Source organism: Triticum dicoccoides, chromosome 4A, assembly GCF_002162155.2.
Source record: "Triticum dicoccoides isolate Atlit2015 ecotype Zavitan chromosome 4A, WEW_v2.0, whole genome shotgun sequence".
NCBI lineage: Eukaryota > Viridiplantae > Streptophyta > Magnoliopsida > Poales > Poaceae > Triticum > Triticum dicoccoides.
The window spans coordinates 282,478,384-282,500,539 of record NC_041386.1 but is presented as its reverse complement, the minus strand read 5'-3'; positions in this window follow the sequence as shown (position 1 = coordinate 282,500,539).

Here is a 22,156-nt window from a genome sequence, read left to right as displayed (position 1 = left end):
AGTTTAGTCTACGGGACTGCCACATTCAGATCCGTGTGTATTTTGCAAATTTCTATGTCAACAATGCTCTGCACGGAGCTACTCTAGCTAATTGCTCCCACTTTCAATATGCATCCAGATTAAGACTTAGAGTCATCTGGATCAGTGTCAAAATTTGCATCGACATAACCCCTTATGACGAACCTTTTGTCACCTCCATAATCGAGAAACATGTCCTTATTCCACTAAGGATAATTTTGACTGCTGTCCAGTGATCTACTCCTAGATCACTATTGTACTCCCTTGCCAAACTCAGTGTAGAGTATACAATAGATCTGGTACACAGCATGGCATACTTTATAGAACCTATGGCTGAGGCATAGGGAATGACTTTCATTCTCTCTCTATTTTATGCCGTGGTCGGGCTTTGAGTCTTACTCAATTTCACACCTTGCAACACAGGCAAGAACTCTTTCTTTGACTGTTCCATTTTGAACTACTTCAAAATCTTGTCAAGGTATGTACTCATTGAAAAAACTTATCAAGCGTCTTGATCTATCTCTGTAGATCTTTGATGCTCAATATGTAAGCAGCTTCACCGAGGTCTTTCTTTGAAAAAACTCCTTTCAAAAACTCCTTTATGATTTTCCAGAAAATTCTACATTATTTTTGATCAACAATATGTCATTCACATATACTTATCAGAAATGCTGTAGTGCTCCCACTCACTTTCTTGTAAATACATGCTTCACCGCAAGTCTGTATAAAACAATACGCTTTGATCACTTCATCAAAGCATATATTCCAACTCCGAGATGCTTGCACCAGTCCACAGATGGATCGCTGGAGCTTGCTCACTTTGTTAGCACCTTTAGGATCGACAAAACCTTCTGGTTGCATCATATACAACTCTTCTTTGAGAAATCCATTCAGGAATGCAGTTTTGACATCCATTTGCCAAATTTCATAATCATAAAATGCAGTAATTGCTAACATGATTCGGATAGACTTAAGCATCACTACGGGTGAGAAAGTCTCATCGTAGTCAATCCCTTGAACTTGTCGAAAACCTTTTGCAACAAGTCGAGCTTTATAGACAGTAACATTACCGTCAGCGTCAGTCTTCTTCTTGAAGATCCATTTATTTTCAATGGCTTGCCGATCATCGGGTAAGTCAACCAAAGTCCACACTTTGTACTCATACATGGATCCCATCTCAGATTTCATCGCTTCTTCATAGTTCGTAGGTTCATCATGGTCTAGCAACATGACCTCCAGAACAGGATTACTGTACCACTCTGGTGCGGATCTCACTCTGGTTGACCTACGAGGTTTAGTAACAACTTGATCTGAAGTTTCATGATCATCATCATTAACTTCCTCACTAATTGGTGTAGGTGTCACAGGAACCAGTTTCTGTGATGAACTACTTTCCAATAAGGGAGCAGGTACAGTTACCTCATCAAGTTCTACTTTCCTCCCACTCACTTCTTTTGAGAGAAACTCCTTCTCTAGAAAGGATCCAAATTTAGCAACAAACGTTTTGCTTTCAGATCTGAGATAGGTGTACCCAACAGTTTCCTTTGGGTATCCTATGACTACACATTTCTCCGATTTGGGTTCGAGCTTATCAGGTTGAAGTTTTTTACATAAGCATCGCGGCCCCAAACTTTAAGGAACGACAACTTTGGTTTCTTGCCAAACCACAGTTCATAAGGCGTCATCTCAACGGATTTCGATGGTGCCCTATTTAACGTGAATGCGGCCGTCTCTAAAGCATAACCCCAAAATGATAGCGGTAAATCAGTAAGAGACATCATAGATCGCACCATATCTAGTAAAGTATGATTACGACATTCGGACACACCATTACGCTGTGGTGTTCCGGGTGGCGTGAGTTGCGAAACTATTCCACATTGTTTCAAATGAAGACCAAACTCGTAACTCAAATATTCTCCTCCACGATCAGATCGTAGAAACTTTATTTTCTTGTTATGATGATTTTCAACTTCACTCTGAAATTCTTTGAACTTTTCAAATGTTTCAGATTTATGTTTCATTAAGTAGATATACCCATATCTGCTTAAATCATCTGTGAAGGTGAGAAAATAACGATACCCGCCGCGAGCCTCAACATTCATCAGACCACATACATCTGTATATATGATTTCCAACAAATCTGTTGCTCGCTCCATAGTTCCGGAGAACGATGTTTTAGTCATCTTGCCATGAGGCACGGTTCGCAAGTACCAAGTGATTCATAATCAAGTGGTTCCAAAAGTCCATCAGTATGGAGTTTCTTCATGCGCTTTACACCAATATGACTTAAATGGCAGTGCCACAAATAAGTTGCACTATCATTATCAACTCTGCATCTTTTGGCTTCAATATTATGAATATGTGTATCACTACTATCGAGATTCAATAAGAATAGACCACTATTCAAGGGTGCATGACCATAAAAGATATTACTCATATAAATAGAACAACCATTATTCTCTGATTTAAATGAATAACCATCTCGCATCAAACAAGATCCAGATATAATGTTCATGCTCAACGCTGGCACCAAATAACAATTATTCAGGTCTAAAACTAATCACGAAGGTAGATGTAGAGGTAGCGTGCCAACTGCGATCACATCGACTTTGGAACCATTTCCCACGCGCATCGTCACCTCGTCCTTAGCGAATCTTCGCTTAATCCGTAGTCCCTGTTTTGAGTTCCAAATATTAGCAACAGAACCAGTATCAAATACCCAGGTGCTACTGCGAGCATTAGTAAGGTACACATCAATAACATGTATATCACATATACCTTTGTTCACCTTGCCATCCTTCTTATCCGCCAAATACTTGGGGTAGTTCCGCTTCCAGTGACCAGTCTATTTGCAGTAGAAACACTCAGTTTCAGGCTTAAGACTAGACTTGGGTTTCTTCTCTTGAGTAGCAACTTGTTTGCCATTCTTCTTGAAGTTCCCCTTCTTCTTCCCTTTACCTTTTTTCTTGAAACTAGTGGTCTTGTTGACCATCAACACTTGATGCTCCTTTTTGATTTCTACCTCCGCAGCCTTTAGCATTGCGAAGAGCTCGGGAATTGTCTTATCCATCCTTTGCATATTATAGTTCATCATGAAGCTTTTGTAGCTTGGTGGCAGTGATTGAAGAACTCTATCAATGACACTATCGACAGGAAGATTAACTCCCAGTTGAGTCAAGTGATTATGATACCCAGACATTTTGAGTATATGTTCACCGACAGAACTATTCTCATCCATCTTGCAGCTATAGAACTTATTGGAGACTTCATATCTCTTAATCTGGGCATTTGCTTGAAATACTAACTTCAACTCCTGGAACATCTCATATGCTCCATGATGTTCGAAACATCGTTGAAGTCCCGGTTATAAGCCGTAAAGCATGGCACACTAAACTATCAAGTAGTCATCAGCTTTACTCTGCCAAACGTTCTTAACATTGTCAGCAGGATCTGCAGCAGGCCTGGCACCCAGCGGTGCTTCCAGGACATAATTCTTTTGTGCAGCAATGAGGATAATCCTCAAGTTACGGACCCAGTCCGTGTAATTGCTACCATCATCTTTCAACTTTGCTTTCTCAAGGAACGCATTAAAATTCAACGGAAAAACAACACGAGCCATCTATCTACAATCAACGTAGACAAGAAAAAACTATCAGGTACTAAGTTCATGATAAATTTAAGTTCAATTAATCATATTACTTAAGAACTCCCACTTAGATAGACATCCCTCTAATCCTCTAAGTGATCACGTGATCCAAATCAACTAAACCATGTATGATCATCACGTGAGATGGAGTAGTTAAAATGGTGAACATCACTATGTTGATCATATCTACTATATCATTCACGCTCGACCTTTCAGTCTCAGTGTTCCGAGGCCATATCTGCATATGCTAGGCTCGTCAAGTTTAACCTGAGTATTCCGCGTGTGCAACTGTTTTGCACCCGCTGTATTTGAACGTAGAGCTTCTCACACCCGAACATCACGTGGTGTCTCAGCATGAAGAACTTTCGCAATGGTGCATACTCAGTGAGAACACTTATACCTTGATAATTTAGTGAGAGATCATCTTATAATGCTACTGTCAATCAAAGCAAGATAAGATGCATAAAAGATAAACATCACATGCAATCAATATAAGTTATATGATATGGCCATCATCATCTTGTGCTTGTGATGTTCATCTCCGAAGCACCGTCATGATCACCATTGTCACCGGTGTGACACTTTGATCTCCATCGTAGCATCGTTGTCGTCTCGCCAACTTATGCTTCTACGACTATCGCTGCCGCTTAGTGATAAACTAAAGCATTACAGGGCGATTGCATTGCATACAATAAAGTGACAACCATATGGCTCCTGCCAGTTGCCGATAACTCGGTTACAAAACATGATCATCTCATACAATAAAATATGGCATCATGCCTTGACCATATCACATCACAACATGCCCTGCAAAAACAAGTTAGACATCTTCTACTTTGTTGTTGCAAGTTTTACATGGCTGCTATGGGCTGAGCAAGAACCGTTCTTACCTACGCATCAAAACCACAAACGATAGTTTGTCAAGTTAGTGATGTTTTAACCTTCTCAAGCACCAGGCGTAGCCACACTCGGTTCAACTAAAGTTGGAGAAACTGACACCCGCCAGCCACCTGTGAGCAAAGCATGTCGGTAGAACCAGTCTCGCGTAAGCGTACGCGTAATGTCGGTCCAGGCCGCTTCATCCAACAATACCGCCGAACCAAAGTATGACATGCTGGTAAGCAGTATGACTTGTATCACCCACAACTCACTTGTGTTCTACTCATTCATATAACATCAACGCATAAAACCTGGCTCTGATACCACTGTTGCACAATGAGAGGGGAGAGTGTGTCCACGTACATGCAAGATCATGGTGATGCATAGCAACGAGAGGGGAGAGTGTGTCCACGTACCCTCGTAAACCGAAAGCGGAAGCGTTAGCACAACGCGGTTGATGTAGTCGTACGTCTTCACGATCCAACCGATCAAGCACCGAACACGCGGTACCTCCGAGTTCTGCACACATTCAACTCGATGACGTCCCTCGAACTCCCATCCAGCCGAGCTTTGAGGGAGAGTTCCGTCAGCACGACGGCATGGTGACGATGATGTTGTTCTACCGACGCAGGGCTTCGCCTAAGGACCGCTACATATGACCGAGGTGGATTATGGTGGAGGGGGGCACCCCACACGGCTAAAAGATCCAAGAGATCACCTGTTGTGTCTATGGGGTGCTCCCGTCCTCTGTATATAAAGGGCGAGAGGAGGAGGGGGCCGGCCAAGGGGAGGAGGCGCACCCAAGGGGGGGCAATCCTACTCCAAGTAGGTTTTGCCCCCCTTTCCTATTCCAACTAGGAGAAGGGGGAAGGAGGAGGTGGAGATAAGGAAGGAGAAGGCAGGCCGCCGCCCCCTTCCCTTTCCTAATTCGGATTGGGGCAATGGGGGCTGCGCGCCACCTCCTGCCGCCTCTCCTCTTCCACTACCTGGGCCCATGAGGCCCAATAACCCCCGGGGGGGGGGGGGTTCCGGTAACCCCCCGATACTCTGGTATATATCCGATAAACCCAAAACCATTCTGGTGTCCGAATATAGTCGTCCAATATATCAATATTCATGTCTCGGCCATTTCGAGACTCCTCGTCATGTCCGTGATCACATCCGGGACTCCGAACTACCTTCGGTACATCAAAACACATAAACTCATAATATAACCGTCATCGAACTTTAAGCGTGCGGACCCTACGGGTTCGAGAACTATGTAGACATGACCGAATCACATCTCCGGTCAATAACCAATAGCGGAACCTGGATGCTCATATAGGCTCCTACGTATTCTATGAAGATATTTATCGGTCAAACCGCATAACAACATACGTTATTCCCTTTGTCATCGGTATGTTACTTGCCAGAGATTCGATCGTCGGTATCTCAATACCTAGTTCAATCTTGTTACTGGCAGGTCTCTTTACTCATTCCGTAATACATCATCCTGCAACTAACTCATTAGTTACTATGCTTGCAAGGCTTGAGTAATGTGTATTACCGAGTGGGCCCAGAGATACCTCTCCGACAATAGGAGTGACAAATCCTAATCTTGAAATACGCCAACCCAACAAGTACCTTTGGAGACACCTGTAGAGCACCTTTATAATCACCTAGTTACGTTGTGACGTTTGGTAGCGCATGAAGTGTTCCTCCAGTAAACGGGAGTTGCATAATCTCATAGTCACAGGAACATGTATAAGTCATGAAGAAAGCAATAGCAACAAACTAAACGATCAAGTGCTAAGCTAACGGAATGGGTCAAGTCAATCACATCATTCTCCTAATGATGTGATCCCATTAATCAAATGACAACTCATGTCTATGGCTAGGAAACATAACCATCTTTGATCAACGAGCTAGTCAAGTAGAGGCATACTAGTGACACTTTGTTTGTCTATGTATTCACACATGTATTATGTTTCCGGTTAATACAATTCTAGCATGAATAATAAACATTTATCATGAAATAAGGAAATAAATAATAACTTTATTATTGCCTCTAGGACATATTTCCTTCAAAGATGGGACTGGAGATGAGTCAACTTTAGTTAAAAGGCGCCCCAATGATTCAGAGTTTTTAGATCTTGATGCAAAAATTGATATAGGTGGGATTGGAGAGGTCAAAACTTTAAATAGCAATGAATCCACTCTTTTGGATTTCAAGGAATTTAATTATGATAATTGTTCTTTAATAGATTGTATTTCCTTATTGCAATCCATGTCGAATTCTCCTCATGCTTATAGTCAAAACAAAGCTTTTACTAAACATATTGTTGATGCTATGATGCAATGTTTTGAAGAAAAGCTTGAATTGGAAGTTTATATCCCTAGAAAACTTTATGATGAGTGGGAACCTACTATTAAGATTAAATATTATGAATGCCATGCTTTGTGTGATTTGGGTGCTAGTGCATGATTCCAAAAACATTATCTGATGTGTTAGGTTTTCGTGAATTTGATGATTGTTCCTTAAATTTGCATCTTGCGGATTCCACTATTAAGAAACCTATGGGAAGGATTAATGATGTTCTTATTGTTGCAAATAGGAATTATGTGCCCGTATATTTCATTGTTCTTGATATAGATTGCAATCATACATGTCCTATTATTCTTGGTAGACCTTTCCTTAGAACGATTGGTGAAATTATTGATATGAAAGAAGGAAACATTAGATTTCAGTTTCCGTTAAGTAAAGGCATGGAACACTTCCCTAGAAAGAAAATTAAATTGCCTTATAAATCTATTATGATATCCACTTATGGATTGCATGCCAAAGATGATAATATTTACATCTATTCGTGCTTTATGCCTAGCTAAGGGCCTTAAACAATAGCGCTTGTTGGAGGCAACCCAACTTTAATTTTTCTTTTTAAGTTCTGTTTTGCATTAAACAATTCATCTATCCTCTTGTTAGATGTGGTTTTGTGTTTTAATTAGTGTTTGTGCCAAGTAAGACCTTTGGGATAGCTTACGATGATAGTTGATTTGATCTCGGTGAAAAACTGAAACTCTTGCGCTCAAGAAAACAATTCTCATTTTTAGCAGATGCATGATAAAATACTTATTATTTTTGCACAAGATTAATAAATAAATTTCTTAGGTCGTCCTAATGTTTCAGGATTTTTGGAGTTACAGCAGTATTCAAAATATCCAAATTGCTACAGACTGTTTTGTTTTTGACAGATTCTGTTTTTCGCGTGTTGTTTGCTTATTTTGATGCATCTATGGCTAGTATAGGGCGGTATGAACCATGGAAAAATTGGAGTACAGTAGATATTACACCAATATAAATAAAGAATGATTTCACAACAGTACGAAAACTGGTGATTTATTTTCTTATACTAACGGAGCTTATGAGATTTTCTGTTGAGTTTTGTGTTGTGAAGTTTTCAAGTTTTGGGTAAGGATTTGATGGACTATGGGATAAGGAGTGGCAAGAGCCTAAGCTTGGGTATGCCCAAGGCACCCCCAAGGTAATATTTAAGGACAACCAAGAGCCTAAGCTTGGGGATGCCCCAGAAGGCACCCCCTCTTTCGTCTTCATCTATCGGTAACTTTACTTGAGGCTATATTTTTATTCACCACATGATATGTGTTTTGCTTGGAGAGTCTTGTACGATTTGAGTCTTTGCTTTTTAGTTTTCCACAATCATCCTTGTTGTACACACCTTTTGATAGAGACACGCATGAATCGTGATTTATTAGAATACTCTATGTGCTTCACTTATATCTTTTGAGCTGGGCAAATTTTCTCTAGTTCTTCACTTATATCCTTTTAGAGCTGGGCGGTGGTTTTATTTTATAGAAATTGATGAACTCTCGCACTTCATTTATATTGTTTTGAGAGTCTTTAAAACAGCATGGTAATTTGATTTGGTTATAAATTTAGTCCTAATATGATAGGCATCCAAGAGGGATATAATAAAAAATTCATATAAAGTGCATTGAATACTATGAGAAGTTTGATTCCTTATGATTGTTTTGAGATATGAAGATGGTGATATTAAAGTCATGCTAGTGAGTAGTTGTGAATTTGTGAAATACTTGTGTTAAAGTTTGTGAGTCCCGTAGCATGCACGTATGGTGAACCGTTATATGATGAAGTCGGAGCATGATTTATTAATTGACTGTCTTCCTTATGAGTGGCGGTCGGGGATGAACGATGGTCTTTCCTACCAATCTATCCCCCTAGGAGCATGCGCATAGCACTTTGTTTCAAGGACTAATAGACTTTTGCAATAAGTATGTGAGTTCTTTATGACTAATGTTGAGTCCATGGATTATACGCACTCTCACCTTCCCGCCATTGCTAGCCTCTCTAGTACCATGCAAATTTTGCCGGTGCCATAAACCCACCATATACCTTCCTCAAAACGGCCACCATACCTACCTATTATGGAATTTCCATAGCCATTCCGAGATATATTGCCATGCAACTTTCCACCGTTCCGTTCATATGACACGCTCCATTATTGTCATATTGCTTTGCATGATCATGTAGTTGGCATCGTATTTGTGGCAAGGCCACCATTCATAATTCTTTCATACATGTCACTCTTGATTCATTGCACATCCCGGTACACTGCCAAAGGCATTCATATAGAGTCATATTCTGTTCTAAGTATTGAGATGTAATTATTGAGTTGTAAGTAAATTAAAGTGTGATGATCTTCATTATTAGAGCATTGTTCCATGTGAGGAAAGGATGATGGAGACTATGATTCCCCCACAAGTCGGGATGAGACTTCGGACGAAAAAAAGAGGCCAAAAAAATGAGAGAAGGCCCAAATAAAAAATGAGAGAAAAGAGAGAAGGGGCAATGTTACTATCCTTTTACCACACTTGTGCTTCAAAGTAGCACCATGATCTTCATGATAGAGAGTCTCCTGTGATATCACTTTCATATACTAGTGGGAATTTTCATTATAGAACTTGGCTTGTATATTCCAATGATGGGCTTCCTCAAATTGCCCTAGGTCTTCGTGAGCAAGCAAGTTGGATGCACACCCACTTAGTTTTCGTTTTGAGCTTTCATAAACTTATAGCTCTAGTGCATACGTTGCATGGCAATCCCTACTCACTCACATTGATATCTATTGAGGGAATCTCCATAGCACGTTGATACGCCTAGTTGATGTGAGACTATCTCCTTCTTTTTGTCTTCTCCACAACCATCGTCTATACCACCTATAGTGTTATGTCCATGGCTCATGCTCATGTATTGCATGAAAGTTGAAAAAGTTTGAGAATGTTAAAAGTATGAAACAATTTCTTGGCTTGTCATCGGGGTTGTGCATGATTTAAATATTTTGCATGATGAAGATGGAGCAAAGCCAGAGTATATGATTTTGTAGGGATAAGCTTTCCTTGGCCATGTTATTTTGAGAAGACATAATTATTTTGTTAGTATGCTTGAAGTATTATTGTTTTTATGTCAATATTAAATTTTTGTTTTGAATCATATGGATCTGAACATTCATGCCACAATAAAGAGAATTACATGGATAAATATGTTAGGTAGCATTCCACATCAAAAATTCTGTTTTTATCATTTACCTACTCGAGGACGAGTAGGAATTAAGCTTGGGGATGCTTGATACGTCTCCAACTTATCTATAATTTTTGATTGTTCCATGCTATTATATTATCTGTTTTGGATGTGTTATATGCATTAATATGCTATTTTATATGATTTTTGGTACTAACCTATTAACCTAGAGCCCAGTGCCAGTTCCTGTGTTTTCCTTGTTTTAGAGTTTCGCAGAAAAGGAATACCAAACGGAATGAAACTTTCGTGGTGATTTTTCTTGGACCAGAAGACATCCAGAGGGCTTGGAGTGCACGTCAGGAAAGCCACGAGGCGGCCGCAAGGTCGGGAGGCGCGCTCCCCACCCTTGTGGGCTCCTCGTGACTCCACCGACATATTTCTTCTGCCTATATATTCTCAAATATCCCAAAACCTTCCAAGGGAGCCACAAAACCACTTTTCCACTGCTGCAACCTTTTGTACCTGTGAGATCCCATCTAGGGGCCTTTTTTGGCGTCCTACCAGAGGCGGATTCGATCACAGAGGGCTTATACATCAACACCATTGCCTCTCTAATGAAGCGTGAGTAGTTTACCACAGACCTATGGGTCCATAACTAGTAGCTAGATGGCTTTTTCTCTCTCTTTGATTCTCAATACAAAGTTCTCCTCGATGTTCTTGGAGATCTATTCGATGTAATACTCTTTTGCGGTGTGTTTGCCGAGATCCGATGAATTGTGGATATATGATCATCTTATCTATGAATATTATTTGAATCTCCTCTGAATTCTTATATGCATGATTTGATATCTTTGCAAGTCTCTTCGAACTATCGATTTGGTTTGGCCAACTAGATTGGTTTTTCTTGCAATGGAGAAGTGCTTAGCTTTGGGTTCAATCTTGCGGTGCTCGATCCTAGTGACAGAAGGGGAACCAATACATATTGTATTGTTGCCATATAGGATAAAAAGATGGGGTTTTCATCATATTGTTGTAGTTAATTCCTCTACATCATGTCATCTTTCTTAATGCGTTACTTCGTTCTTTATGAACTTAATACTCTAGATGGATGCTGGATAGCAGTCGATGTGTGGAGTAATAGTAGTAGATGCAGAATCGTTTCAGTCTACTTGACACAGACATGATGCCTATATTCATGATCATTGCCTTATATATCGTCATAAATTTGCGCTTTTCTATCAATTGCTCGGCAGTAATTTGTTCACCCACGGTAATATTTTCTATCTTGAGAGAAGCTTCTAGTGAAACCTATGGCCCCCGGGTCTACTTTCCGTCGTATACATTTTCGATCTACAATTTTAGTTTCCTATTTACTTTCTTTGCAATCTTTTATTTTCCATTCCATAAACCAAAAATACCAAACATATTACTTTACCGTTTATCCATCTATATCAGATCTCACTTTGAAAATCACCGTGAAGGGATTGACAACCCCTTTATCGCGTTGGGTGCAAGTTGGTGTTTGTTTGTGCACGTATTCGGTGTCCTGTGCGTTTTATCCTACTAGATTGATACCTTGGTTCTCAAAACTGAGGGAAACACTTACTCTACTTTGCTGCTTCACCCTTTCCTCTTCAAGGGAAAAACCAACGCAAGCTCAAGAGGTAGCAAAAAGCACGATGGTTGATTGTTCATCAGGTTTAGACAAAATCCTGATTGAAAAGGGCAATAACTCTAGCACTATTTTCGGCAATCATAGTCAAATAGATCGGTCAGGTCCATAGAACGAACATCCTGGGTCATAAAATTTACTGGATTATGACCACAAGATGTTGTAAATATAAGCCCGACATGTTCAGAAGACATTTTGTCCACCTGGAACTCTTTTTTTGCTCTTCGATATACCCATCCATCAAAACCATGCTGCTGATAAACTTAAGCATGATGGACAATAGTAACCTCACGTTCAGCAGGAAGAATATCTAGTGTTTGCATGGTTGGCTACATATCATTCCAGTGTTATTCTCTTCAATTGAATGTCATGAGAAGTGAGAAAATCCCAGTGCTTATGAATCCACCGATAGGTTATAAATTTCTTACCCCATCTTGTTTCCTAAATAGACATGAAGATTGAAAACAGTTAATCTCTAAAAAAGAGTGTAGAAAGAGCAACAGCTGAACGGTTAATTCTAGTACACTATATGGGGGCTTCCAATGTGCGTGAAATTATCACCTTTATATACAACTTCTCCAAACATGGAAAGTATTGTAGCAAGCCAATAATCTTGTTCAGATCAAAGCTATTCATTTGGATATATAAGATCTTGACAAAATCTAGCACCATTGATAGGCTATCCATGGAGAAACTCTTCATTGAGCATAGATGGTGCGGAGCATCCTACGATCATCCCCATGTACACTACGACTACTCCCCAAGCCCCAAGTGCCCACATGTTGAGACCTCGAGCATACGCCATTGGACCTAAGGTGAACTCACTCCTTTTCGAATATTTCCTTTCCGCATATAAGACATGGATGCTACTTCAAGCGCGGACCTTGTGCATACTCAGTTACACCCGAGGAGACCATGGAGAGCCTAAGGACCAAGGCCAAGTGCGCGCGGAATTGAAGGAAGAAGAGCCAACTGCTATAGCGGCCGGACATCCGACCCAAGCCCGGATATCCGGCCCGTGTCCCCGGAAATCCGGCCCTCCATCACCGAATGCATCTGGAAGCGACCCAGGCCAGCCCGGACATCCGGCCCGTTGCGAAGCCCCGGACATCCCGCCCGACGCTCGGAAATCCGGCCAACCCTGCATGCAGTGTAACGGGCCACCGGCCCATGTACCCCTTCACTTCATCCCCAACTTGTACTATGAGTATAAATAGACCTCTCCCACCTCCTAGTTAGGGTAAGCGTTGTGTTAGCTCATATGTGAGATATAGCTTCGCTCATCCATCCGGATCTACTCCATTGCGAAGGACCGTTGCCTCTTTGGAGAAGATCCACCTTGGATTCAAGACCCCTTCATGGGAAGACCCCTCAAGACCTCCTCACAGAGATGAACTAGTTACCATTTGTATCGTCCTTTGTTGGATTCAGATTGTGTATCTCTTTTTGTTTCGAGGATCTAGCATATGTGTGACCGAATCTTGGTGGATTGAGTGATTCTCTCGTGTTTCCCCTCATGTTCTTCGTGTTCCTCATTGGGATCCGCTCCTTTCGTGAAAGATTGGCCGTATAGGGTTCCACCCTACATCATCTTGGTATCATGAGGCACGTTGATCATGATTTCGGAGCCTCCCCTCTTTCTTTTCTAGCCTTATTTTGTTGATTTCGTCCCAAATTCGAAATTCCCCACAAAAATAGCCCCCCAATTTTTTTTGTGATTTGTTGGTGTGATGATATTTTGTTGATTTTGATCCATGGATTCGTTGTGTCTTGATTAGATATAGCTTTCCCCCAATTTTCTCCACTTCCCATCCACGAAATCCATCGGATTTTGCCCCCAAAATCATCAATTTCCGCTCCCAAAATTGAGTTCCTCGAGTTCATCCTCGGATTTGGAGCCCAGACATCTGGCCCGTAGTCCCGGACATCCGGCCCATAGTCCCGGACATCCGGCCCGTAGGCCCGGACATCCGGCTCCTGGAGCGCAATTTGCATGCGGTTCTAGACATCGGGTCCCGGATTTCCAGCCCCCACCCCCGGATTTCCGACCCCTAGGAATTCAGTCTCCCGTGTTTCACTGTTTTGACCATAACTTTCACATCTGGAGTCCGATTTTCGCGTTCTTTAGCTCGTTCAGTAGCTATTGACATCCTCTATCCCTCTAGATTGGTGTCAACACCATTTGACTCCATCAAATTTTTGTCACTTTGGCATCTTTGCCTAGGGCTCCCACCATATCATCCGCATAACCACCACCGACTTTCGCAACCTAACCCATTTTGTTTCCCTTAGCATTAGTGGTTGTTTGAGTTGTGATTCGAGTCTCCTAAGGTGTTTCGGCTACTTAGGGGCGATTGCTTGTTCATCAACCACCACCATAACTTCAGCGTAGGCTTGACCACCATACACTTCCGCCTCCCCAACTTAACCCAATTTTGTTTGTATTGTGAGTTGAGTCTCCTAAGGTGTTTAAGCTACTTAGGAACCGTGCTTCCAACTCCGACACCTTGTATAGCCCATCATACCCTACCACCTTAACCCATTTTGACCGGCTTTCCACCAATACTTTCGCAATCACCACCGCTTTCCCGCTACCACCATTTTGACATTTGACGTTTGAGATTTTGAGTTCGCAGTTTTTCCATTTCCTAGGGTGTTTCGGCTAACTAGGAATGGTTTGACATCGAGAACACCGCCACTCATCATCGCCATGAGGTCGTCATCGTACTCAAGGACGGTAACCTCGACGACATCATTGTATATTCCCATTGCAATTGCATTGATAACCCCTAGCCTATTTTGCGTCACTTGCCTATCGAGACTAGCCATTCGAGTATTGCCGGCAACGTTACTTGTGCACATTAGTGATCATTGGTCTACACCATCCATTGCATACATACCATATCATATTGGTAACATATCATCTCTTGTGTCACAAGATTGTTCCTGCATATACACAATTGCTATCTTGGTTTGCGCATTTCGCATTGTGGCCAAAAAAAAGAATAATCTTTTAAGCAAAAGAAAAAAGAATAATCTTTTAAGCAAAAGAGAAAGAGCAAAGAAGCTTGTAAGCATCATACCACATTGCATATAAGATCATCTTGTATCATCTTGAGAGGAACATCGGGAACCATATATACATAGCATAATTGGGATAGAAGCCGTTGCATTTTCGTCTCCTATGGGTTGTGCACAAGTGGCTTATCCGCCTATTGAGCAATCGTCCTAGCGTCTCTCTAGAGTAGTGCTACATGAGCATTTTCTGTGGATTCCACATTTTTTTGCTCATTCCTTGGTTGCACGACCCCATTTATCTATCCGTGTGTGTGTTTTCGTGTACCACATATTGCTATTGGTCTACTTGTTTCACTTGCGAATTTGTGGATCTCTTTCAACATTATTGACTCTTGCTAACATTTTGCATCAAATTTTTGTGCCACTATCCTCACCGGGCTCTACCATAAGCCTTACTTGTGTAGGTGTGAGAAATTGATGAGATCGGTACCAATTGTGTTATTTCCTTGTTACATCATTGAGTGATCATTGATCCATTTTCAACATCGGTCAAGGTACATTTGGTATAGTTCTCTCCTTTCTTACACTCATATTTGCTCGAGTCTTGTGATGGATTGGAAAGGCATTTCATCTCTGGTCTTCGACAACAATGACGGCGCGAACAACTACATCACCGAAGCTTCCATCTTCGGCCTACAACAACAAATGCAAGGCGCACAATCTACCTTGCGAGAGCGCATCGACAACCTCGCCATCGACATACGACACTACTAAGCAAGGAAAAGGGACTACATCGACACCAAGTTGGACGAGCTAAAGGAACAACTACAAGACATGGTGGCCGACTACAAGTCTTCTTCCCCTTCATCATCCCCAAGGCGATGGCGAGCAAGTCGATCATTTTCGGAGCGCCCACGTGATGCAAGCACAATTCATTCACATCCACATCTACATGGTGACCATCATCACATTCGTGATTCACATATCACCTCCAAGCATCATGTGCACAACGACGATGAACGACATCAACTACGAGCTCAAGCACGATAATGACACCATCAACATGAAGATGCTCGACAAGCGCCAACCTACAAGTCCCAACAAGCGCTACATCAAGCTACGACTAAACTTCATGAGCACAAAAGAAGACCGCGAGACAAGCACCACCAAGAGGAAGCTACGGCTACCACCACCACTTCGGCATCTTTGCCAAGTGTTATCAAGGCATCTTCGCCTTTGGATGTACGACATCTTCACCTACTTCCCACGAGTACGCCTACATTGACTTCATCAAATCCAAGGCGACCACCTACGAGCGAGGGTGACACTTCCATGTTTGGAAGCCCCTCAAGCAAGATGGCCGGGCATGGGAAATTCCCTTCGGTCATGGAAACAAGCTATGCGGTGCCACATCATATGGGCTTCCAACAACAAGACGACGACAAGACGGTCGAGGAAGGGCCACCTCCTTCGACCACGGAGATGAGCATGAACCTCTCCAACAACATGAAGAGGGCACCCATATTGGACTCATACTCTGAGTCAAGTTACGACACCACACATGAGACTTTATCTTTGGTCTCGGAGGAGAGTGATGTTTTGCCACATCCTACGGCATTCATCTTTGGAGATATTATGGATGAGGCATGGGACTATCCCTTCGACCAAGGCGGCGATAGGAGTTGAGCATGGAGACATTTGCACCTACATCTCTCCGACACCCACATATGATGAGATGCCCCAAATTCCATGTGAAGAGAGCCCCCCCCCCATGAGTGAGATGAGTTACTCCACCATATATGACATTGAGTGCATTTCCTATGAGAGGATGAGTGTGACCACCACTAGCCCCACACTTGAGAGCATGCCACACATCCTATGTGAGATTCAGAGCCATTTGAGTGACTCCACCAACCATATGAGTGAGAGCATCCAAGAGGGAGTGAGTGATCCTCAACACTTAGTGACTGAGGTAGTTGACACGGCATGTGAGGCCACTATGATTTGTAATGACTTACCCTCTACTCCAAGTGTGTTTTCTTCTTTGGTGCTAGGTCTCCTACATGACGACATGCCTATCCTCGACAAGTCCATACCTCCAATGGAGACGACGATGTCCATGGTGGAAGAAGATGCACCCCCCACATGGTACCATCAAGATGAAGATGACAACGAGTGGATCTTCGACACCTCACCTACAACACATGAGCGATGCTCCAAAGGTTACATAGGTGATGGTACTTCACTTGTCCCACTAGTGGACTATCTTCACATCGATTGCTTGCATGATGATGATCACCTTATGGATTCACCACATACTATGTCTTCTACATGGTTAGATATGCCACCCATTTATAATGAATATGATGATGAGCATGTTGAGTTGCCTAGTTGTGATGCTATGCTCCATAGGATATCATGTGAAAATTCTTTCGCTCACATCATGTTCGACAACCCATTAAACTTGTCATATGCTATGAGTGAGATCTCCCATATTGCACCATTTCAATCTCGACATAGTAACTATACATGCCCCATTAAAATAAATATCATTTGCACTTATGGCATAGATGACGAGATGATGGTCATTGGCTTTTGTTTTCATGCGATGATATTGCTATGCTTCCTTTACATGATTTGCGCAATTCATCTACTATGCCATACCATGATCACATTATTCCAAATATGCTTTGTTTTGGATGTTGTCAATATTCTCCATGTGATGTTTCTACAAATGCTCATGAGGAGACCCCCATAGTTTCCTCATACATATTAGGAGATTTTGATACATCCAATCCTTTGAATGCTTCCCATAATTGGTTGCACCACACGCATTCCATGAATAACAATGCTCTACATATTTCTCATGATGCATTACACAATTTGAGTCTCCATTATGCTATACATAACAACAAACCTCTCATGATGGATGACATGTCTCTATATCACACATCTCATTTATTTGAGCATTGGATACTTTGTGCTAACCAACACATGCACGTGTGCATCATGATGGATGATGTGTACATATACCACGCACACACACTTTTCCTTTTGCCTTTGTTTTGTGTAGGTACTCACATATACTCATCAACCTCTCAATCCGAAGAGTTGATGAAACGAGCTCTTGAGAGCAACGATGACTAGGGATCCCGTGGACTATTCTTACCACCGTTCTCCTCACACAATGACTTCGTGCATTCCTTTTACTTAGCTCTCACGCGGCTTTGGGCTATTTACCATTTGTCACCTTATGCCCATTATATCGTGTTCACTTTGCATGTTATGCCTCTTTCTATGATTTTGCCATGCAATTGTGACCCTTGCGTGCATTTACCCATGATTCACCATTATACTACTTCTATGTGTATTTGCATGCTTGGTGGAGATTCTTGTTTCTATTACCATATTTTCCTTGTGACACATGCTATTGTTGATTGTTGTGTTGGGAGAGTCATGATGCCCCATTGCTATTTACATACGGCCTCTCGCCAATACATTGATGATATTTTACTCATATCTTGCTTTCATGCTTGTGATATGTCATGTGCATTATTCATGACCACTATTTGCACACATGACATGCTTGCCATGATTCCTCCTAGTATGTTGCATCTTCGCACTACTAGCTTGCTTGACTTGATCACTATAATTACTTGCTTTGTCGCATCACCCATGTTCCATTCTTACTCGCTTTCTTGGGTTGATGACATATATGTTCATGCCTCTCACATGATATATCTTGATCATTGTCTCTTGTGTCCATTAGTTGCCTCTCTCATATCTACTTGTAGTGAGGGAACCATAATATGCTTATTGATCTTCGAGACTTGTACATATTACTTGTGATGCATGCCAGTTTTATTGAGCTTATTGTCTTTGGTTGTACTCGCATCATATGCTTTCATACCATACCACAGCTTGTCCTTTCTTATGATAAGAATGATGAAAACACTTGTTGGGTATCTCACCACTCGAATGATAGGTGTTGCAATTGCACTAACCTCATTGGTTTTTCCGAGTGTTTGTCATGTTCTTTCATTTTGAGGGATTCACAAGGCGGTACCATCATGAGACATTTTGGTCATGAGAAGGCATACATGATGTGCCACTCCAACATCTTGGGGAACAATCATAAGGTGAACTCCTTCCCTTTGAGCCATCCTCACATACGCATATTGGATGGGTCATTATTTCATTGTTGTTTCCTTCTTCTTGTCTACATAATACACATATTGGAGGGAGGACCGACATTGGAGATGGATCATATGGACCTTCAAGTTGAGGAGTTCCACAATATCGAGCATTGGTACATCAACACTCCTTTGACACATTGCAGTAACACCTCCATATTTATTGATTGTGCTCACACATGTCATGCTCAATGGACATATCATACACATGACAAATTTGCATCTTATGCATGGATTGACTCACATTATTATTGCCTTGTTGCATCTTGTATTTTTATGTCATCCATGATATATGAGCTTGTACACTTTCTTAGCAAATTTGTTGTGATCTTTCTTGATGGCATATTCATACATCATGATCATATTGCCTACCATCAATTGCATGATAACTTATTCATATTGAGCATCCATTGCCATATTCATGCCATTGATAAACCGTCTCACTATGACATCATTTTGCACCGTGGTTGCATTGATCATATTCACAACACATTTGTGTGCAGAACGAATGTTTTTTCTCCCATGAACACTTTGCATATCATTCGATATCATCTTAATAAGCTTCATATGCTTTGCCACGAACAATCTTGCCGCATGGACTCATTCTTACATGATGGACACCTTGTGTGCGCTAACCATTGTATTTCCGAGTGTCGTTTGTGTTTGCTCTTTTTGCATGTGTACCACTCTGGAGACACCTTGGAGTACTTGGATTGCGCCATGTCTTCCACTTCGTCCAACTACAAGTCCGTCCATGACAACAGTTTCCATGGTGATGTTTTCGATCCGAGGTCGGATCTTTCCCAAGGGAGGAGAGATGATGCGGAGCATCCTACGATCATCCCCATGTACACTACAACTACTCCCCACGCCCCCAAGTGCCCACATGTTGAGACCTCGAGCATACGCCATTGGACCTAAGGAGAATTCACTCCTTTCCGAATCTTCCCTTTCCGCATAAAACACATGGATGCTACTTCAAGCGTGGACCTTGTGCATACTTAGGTACACCCGAGGAAATCATGGAGAGCCCAACGACCAAGGCCAAGTGTGCGCGGAAATGAAGGAAGAAGAGCCAGCTGCTACAGCGGCCGGACATCCGACCCAAGCTGGACATCCGACCCGTGTCCCCGGAAATCCGGCCCTCCATCATCGAATGCATCTGGAAGCGACCCAGGCCAGCCCGTACATTCGTCCCGTCGCGAAGCCCCGAACATCCGGCCTGACGCGCGGACATCCAGCCAACCCTACGCGTAGTGTGATGGTCCGCTGGCCCATGTACCCCTTCACTTTGTTCCCAAATTGTACTACGACTATAAATAGACCTCTCCCACCTCCTAGTTAGGGTCAGCGCTGTGTTAGCTCATATGTGAGATAGAGCTTCGCTCATCCATCCGGATCTACTCCATTGCGAGGGACTATTGCCTCTTTGGAGAAGATCCACCTTGGATTCAAGACCCCTTCATGGGAAGACCCCTCAAGACCTCCTCACAGAGATGAACTAGTTACCACTTGTATCGTCCTTGTTGGATTTGGATCGTGTATCTCTTTGTGTTTCGAGTATCTAGCATATGTGTGACCGAATCTTCTTGCTTTGAGTGATTCTCTCGTGTCTTCCCTTGTGTTTCCCTCATGTTCTTCATGTTCCTTGTTGGGATCCGCTCCTTTTGTGAAAGATCGGCCGTATAGGGTTCCACCCTACATCAATAGAACATAATATTAGTACAAAATGTGTACTCCAAAATGATATAGAACTTATGCGCAAAAATTTAAAATACAGCTTATGATTACAAGTATAGATGATAATATACAATACCTGAAGAACTATGGAGCCAAACACCATCTTGAAATGAGCACAGAGATCATGTATTACACCCAAGGTCTCCAGTTTACGTGCAGAGACGACGGCTATTTGCGAGGTTGAATAACTAGAATCAAGGATCAACCTTTGAAGTGAAAGGGCATCTTCGATGATGAGCTGCCTTCTGTCGAAAGAAATTCCAATTCTTACAAGGTTAGGTGACTTCATTTGAAAACAACCGATTCTAACTGTGAAAACAAGCACCAAGCACTCCAGGGCAGGGCAACTGGAGTGGATGTTGTTGTGCAATGAGTCCTCCGATATACGAACCCGCACAAGTGAATGTTTTTTTGAGAAATGGGAGTCAAAGATTTAGTACCAAATTATCTGGTAGGTAGCACAGCGCAAAGGTGGTGGTGTGGAGATAGGAGGAAAACCGTGAGATGGACATCGCACTACTAGGAAAAGGCCTACTAGTGGCGCACCAGTTTTGCCTACTAATGGCGCACTACTGGTGCGCCACTAGTATTTTTTACTAATGGCGCACCACTGGTGCGCCATTAGTAAAGGTGCGCCATTACTATCTGACTTAGTAATAGCGCACCACATAGAAGTGCGCCATTAGTAATAATTTTTTTTCAAATTTTTTTGGAATTTTTTTTTAATTTTTTTTCAATTTTTTTTATTTTTTTCTTAATCTCGGGTCAATATGCTTAATCTCAGGTCAACTCACACTCCGTGGTCAAACTTCCCGAAAGGTCACCCATCCTCACACTACTCCAGCCCAAGCACGCTTAACTTCAGAGTTCCATCAAACCCCAGCACGAGCTCACTTCACAGGCACTTGTTGATATATCTAGCATATCAATCCTATTAAACCTTGTTGATGTTTAGGACTTTGTTCATGTTCATGAGTCTGATGAAATTTTGAAAAAATATTTCAAACTTCCGTTCATATTACGTATCATATTTTGAAAAAAAAATCAAAACTAATTTTTTTTTCTGTTACTAGTGGCGCACCTAGCATACGGTGCGCCACTAGTAAGTTTGAATTTTTTTGAATTTTTTTGCCTCCAGATCTTAAAAGCCCCGTAACGTTTTTTTCTATTAGGTTTTTGAGGATTTTGAAAATGTTTAACGGGGTTCCCCCATTAAATTTGGATGTAACTTTTCGAGTAGGTGGTTTTTCATATAGAAAACTTTTTAATCCGAGTTCGTATGCAAAAGTTATGCCCATTTTACAAATTCCACAGAGATTTTGCAAATAAAGTCGAAATTCATTTTTGTAATTTTTCCCAACAACTAGACCACATATCAGATGGGAAACTTATTTTCTTTTATTTTTTGACATTTTCATCATTTTCTTTTATTTTTTTAAACTGAAAAGGCGGTC